The sequence below is a fragment of the Gymnoscopelus braueri genome (assembly GCF_963280865.1).
Source record: "Gymnoscopelus braueri genome assembly, chromosome: 6".
Taxonomy (NCBI): domain Eukaryota; kingdom Metazoa; phylum Chordata; class Actinopteri; order Myctophiformes; family Myctophidae; genus Gymnoscopelus; species Gymnoscopelus braueri.
In genome coordinates, this window is record NC_137607.1 from 39,563,486 (window position 1) to 39,569,485 (window position 6,000).

Genomic DNA, 6,000 nt, shown 5'->3' on the forward strand with positions numbered 1-6,000 from the left:
TCACGACCCCGCTACGCTGTCCAAAAATATCTCCCTACAGCAATAGGGCCTGCATTTGCTGTTCTGTCCTGAACACTCCTCCTCTCCTCCCCCCTTTCAATTCCTCCATCCCACTTTTTCCCGTACCTGTCCATGGTCCAGGCAGCTTTGCAGCTCTTGTCCCCGGGGCTGACCCAGTTTCAGGGCTCTAAGCCACCGTCCCTGGCTTGGAGAATGAACAAAATCGACTGGGAGCCATGTAAAAGGTGGATGGTTCAATGAGATAAGGCAACAGACAGACAGAGACGCGTGCGCACGCACACGCACACGCACACGCACACACACACGGTCACACGCATGGTCACACGCACGCACTGACGAAGGAGTAAATCTCCGGAGATGGCCATGCTTCAAAAACCTGGTTTTGCTCTTAATCCGCTATTTCAAAATACCAAAAGTGTGGTGTGATTCCTACTGTAATTATGTCTGTTTCAGTGAGACACGGTGCCAAGCGGCTGGGCAGATATATCATTCTCTGGATCACTGTGGGCAACACAGCGCTCCATACCTGAACAGTACTTACAGGTGGCAAAAGAATACTATGTTCTACTCAATTTCAATACTATGAAAACATTATAATATGTAGCAGTAATCTGTATTTTTTAATTTATTTCATTTTTGTGGTTTTTGTTCAATTCAGTTTAGTTTCAGTTAGTTTCCAGAGTGGATTTTCTCAATTCAGTTTTTGTTAATGTTTATTTTTAGTTTAGTTTTTAATTACTTTATTTATACATTTTCTTTGTATTATAATATGGGTGGTATCTGTTTCTAGGTGAAAGGACTAGTAGCCTGCTAAAGTTTGTACTTTTCCCCCATTAAATGTCCATTGCCATTGACAATGCATTGGGCGCTTAAAGTTAAATATTTCAAAAACTACAAATCATTTCAAAGTAAAACATCTCAAGGATGCATGTCCACAGTGAGGTGGAATTTTTGAACTGTGAATGGAGTTTCTAGGTGAAAGTGTTTTTTTGAGGTCCCAAAATCTTCCATCGACCGCCATTATAAATCTCAGAACTTTTAAAGGAGTACAATTCTAAAACTATGAAACATTTCAAAGATTTGTTTTCAGGCAAACATGTTCACAGTAAGATGAACATTTTAAAGTTTGAATGGGCTTTCAAGGTGTAAGTATGTAGGACTAGTAGCCTGCCAAAGTTTGTACTTTTTTCCCTTTAAATGTCCATTTTCATTGACAATAGCCTGGTTCCAGACTGGACTTCTCTCCCTCCGAAGTTGTGAAAGACCACAGAGATTCCAGACTAATATCACAGCGTTTTTTCGATATTAGGGATAGATAGTAGGGCCTGTACAATATCCATGGCTACAGACAGGAATCAAACACTCAACCTTCGGACTCACAGGCTGTCACACTAGTGATTGAGCTCTGTTGAAGATCATAGACTCTTGCCTTCTGCCATGAGCATAGAGAAATGTGATGTCTCCTCTGTACCAAAACTAGTGAAAGTAGCCGATCTACAAGCTCACAAAGCGTTGCTATCCAAAAAGTTGGGAGATTGTAGATCGGCTATTTTCACAATGAAGTACGTCATACATTAAAAATAACTACTCTCAAATAAGCATTTCATGTTATCTTTAACAATTGCACATGTATTAATTGATACAGTCATGTTGTGTGCAATGCAATTGAAATGAAGTCTGCATGAGGTGAGACTTGAACCAGCGACCCTGTGGTTGATGGTTTAGCAATTGGACCAACAGACCTGAACTGGTGAAAAAGGAGCTCACACAGATGACAGAGTTTCACGCAAATTGCTCAGAAATCCTGGGTTTAAAGGTTTTTCAAACTGCTCAATATGGCGGAAAATCTAAGGGCGGAGCTTACTGGTCAAAATGATAGATGTGTTCTTCATGAGTCAAGGCACATGTGTAGGCAAGTTTCATGGCTGTTGGCCAAACGAGGCATGACTTTTGCCTGTTTAAAGTTTGCATTTTCCAAAAATTGCTATAGCGCCCCCCCTTTGGCCAATTGGAGTAAGATTGGTTTCAGTGATATTTGGAATGACCCTCTACATTATTGCAAAGTTTCAAAGAAATGTGAGTCTGCATGTATGTGTTAGGGGCAGATTAGGCTGCCCCAACGCTCCTGATTTCGTGTATAGAGGGGCGAGTGTATAGAGCCGGAGAGAGATTGCGCCTGATCCCATTGGTTCACCGATCTGTCCGTTAACCCCCGCCCCGTTAACACAACATTACGAGCGACGCCCACTGCACTCTGGTTGGTTGGGGAAATGAACACTTCCTCATACCGGGTACACCGGTTGGTCCAGGCTTTTATTTTTTAGCAAAACTAAACAATAAAAGCCTGGAGATCGAGGCTAGGGGCCGATGAATAATTGTCATAAAACTGCAATATTCATTGCCTCATAAAAGCTTAACGTTTTCACTTAGAAAAAATCCACCGCCATAAATCTGTCGGTCCAAAGTACATGTGTAGAAAGTTTCCCAGGAGGAGTTTGATTTTAACTGCTTTTCATATAATTCAAAATGGTGGGAGATCTAAAGGTCAGAGGTCAAAAGTCAGAGTGTGAAAGTTGTTAGGCATGAGGAGACGCATGTGTGTATCGAAGTTTCATGGCTGTAGGTCAAACAGGGAATGAGTTTTACCTGTTCAAAGTTGGCATTTTTCAATTGAGTGCTACAGTGCCACCCTTGGCCAATGGCTGAGTTTCGTGCCTTGGCCGTTTGGCATAGCCCATACCATATTGCAGAGTTTCGTAAAAAAGTGACCACACGGTTAGGCCAGAACTGCAAAAACGGCGGAAGAAGAATAATGAAAGCCAAGAGATGCAAAGAGGCTTCGAGCCTATAGGCCTCGAACCCTCAATAATACTCTCAATAAATATGCTCTTGCTCCAATGCCTCCTTATTCTTGTTGTGTTTTGTTTGACCAAATTGACAAAGTCTAAAACTAGTCATTTTCGGTATACTTTGTTTTGTAAGTAGGCTAAACAATATTTTGAGAGAACTTTGAGTTCGTTTTTTCTATTTTTTTCTATACAGTAGTCTTGTTTTAATTTAGCCTTAAAACAAAAAACAATATTCACACCTTTAGTTAACAGTTCTGTTTTAGATAACTATAATAACCTTTGCGTATAATAAACTGTACTGTATACAGGTGTGCCAGCGTCAAAACACAGACATTCTGTAGCTATAGACAGCTCAAATAAAAACAACACACCCTGAAAGACAAAGAGAAATGCAAAAGCATAAAATATAAAATACACCAAAGCGGATAAAAAGGGTTCACAAGTATTTGTTAAGGCAATGTGTTAAACCATATGTCTCGAGAACATGTTCACAGCTGCATTTAGTTTGTCTGCTCTCGCACCTGTCTATTTTCTGACATCTGTCCACTTGTGCTGGTGAGCGCGTCTGTGTCTTCCACTCAGGGCTACATTCACGCAATTTCACGGACACCCTTTGCATGCTATTATAGGAGTCGTGTGGTTAACAACATGTTTCCTCCCTGCAGGACCAGGCTAGCCAGCGTGCAGATAAGCCAAGGGGAAAATGCACACACGGCAGGGGGCCTGGGCGCTCACCTGTCCTATTGGCAGCGCTTAATTTGCCAACCCACACATTTTTACTTTGTCTAGTAAACATTTGCGATTTCCTGCTGCTCTGCTACAAAGTCCTTCAGTCAGTTTTCAAAGACATGACACCTGGACAGATGCTGGGGGAGGCGGAGCGTTGGCCTGACATTTTTTTAATCTTGCTCCTGAGATGTTTACAGTTATGTTGGACTAACAAGCAAAATGAATTATGAACCGCCTCCCCATTCCATTTATGTTAAGTAGAGTAGCATAATACTAAGGCAGTGGTTCTCAAACGTTTTCATTGTCAAGGACTCCCAATTAATATGCATTTGGCCACTCTGAATATAAACTACTACTGTGTGATGCAATATGATCACATGTTTAAAATAAAATACCAACTTGGATATAGCTTGTGAAACTGATCCAATGTACAGTACTTAAATCATTTATGTGATGTTAAAGTCAATCTCCCTTCATACATTCTTAATATTACAAATTGTATGAACAGAACTGTGGCTCAATAATCGAGGTCTGAACCGAACCGTGGATTTGGAGAATCATTGTTAGTGTAAACCACTTTCATGTCTTTTGGCAATGTAAACAGTGGTGGAAAGTAACTAAGTACATTTACTCAAGTACTGTACTGTATTTTGAGGTCATTTTACTTTACTGGAGTATTTCCAATTTTTAATACTTGTACTTCTACTCCACTACATCTCAGAGACAAATATTATACTTTTACTTCACTACAATTATTTGAAAACGTTAGTTATCTAGTTACTAGATTTAGATTATTATTACAAAACATGCATTAACCACTTCAGCCCTTTTTAAACTTAGGGTATTTGAGAATAGCCGATCTACAAGCTCACAACGCTTCGCGATGCGACGCGTTGTGAGCTTGTAGATCTGCTATTTTCAAAAGATTTGAATACATTTTATACGGGAAACGGGACATTCTCCATAATGAGTACTTTTACTTTTGGTCCAACTGATTCACTGCCAATCACGTAGATCTACGCGAACCTATTTAAAGCCGCCACGTGCCAATCGCGTAGATCTACGTGAACTGATTTTTTTTTTTTCAAATTTTTCAAATTTGACCCAAAGACCAAGGAGATATGATTTGTAGAAGATCTAGACTCCTATCCACTTCCTTGTTAACTTAAAACTTAAAAATTCTGTATCTCGGCTCCTGAGTACATTTCTTTCTTCAATGAAAAATCTCTGGCACTGGCTAAAAAAATATGAAAATACCTCTGGCAGTTAATGGGTTAAGTATATTTTAATGCCAATACTTTTGTACTTTTACTCAAGTACATTTTGAATTCCGGACTTAAACTTGTAACAGAGTATTTCTGCATTGCAGTATTGTACTTTTACTTGAGTAAAAAACGGAGTACTTTTTCCACCACTGGCACACACATACCTCTTCTTCTGTTAGCACTGGAGCTAATTCAAGGTGATTTGGGCTTATTCATTCAAAGGTCACTCTATTTTCCATCTTGCCATTGTGCAAAAAAGGGCGCATTCATCAACAAACTAATTAACAAATGTCGCATCCTGTGTAATGGAAAATAAAATAAATCTTTTGATGTTCCACGCCCCATCGCGCACACACACATACACACGCACACGCACACGCACACGCACACACACACCTCGTCACAACAGCGCCAATCTTTATGTATTAGTAAGTATTCCCATGGTCTTCCCTGTTTGTATTTTCACGAGAAGTCTTTGTGGGTTGAATGTGTCCTGGTGAGAGTCTGCTGATGTTTTGGCTGCTTGTACTGTAATTCACCCACCATGTGTTTTTCTCTATTAATGACGGTTTTGCTGACTATGCATGCAATTTTGCAGCTTTGTCCTGTTTCACTTTCATACGGTCACACACACATTCACACCTGGGAGATGACCTCTACATACATTCAGAAAAAGCTGTGTGGCAAGGTCACATGATGGCAATCAATTAATGCCAATAGTCAGGAAACATTAAGAGTTGAACTCAAGATTGAACTCATTTCCCTAGGCTATTAGCAAAAGTACAATAATAAATGGCTTGATACAACTTAGGCTAACCTTTCCAATCTCACCCTTTCACTGTATGTTCTGTAGGCTACACAACGTGTAAATCAATGATTGACCTTCGCTCTGACACGCGCAATTCAGCACCGTGGACAGCGTAAGGGTCAGAGAGGATACAGAAAATAAGGTTATTATTCACCATTGGGATTTTACAGAAACACTTTCTTCCTTTCCACAAGGAGGCGAGCCCTGTTTCTGTTGCGTGGCCCATTTCAGTTGAAACAAATGAAACATAGGCATAGCAAGGTCTGCCTGTCTCGACACGCATCTTAATCGATTTTTACTAATCCCATCCATATAGGACTACTATGAA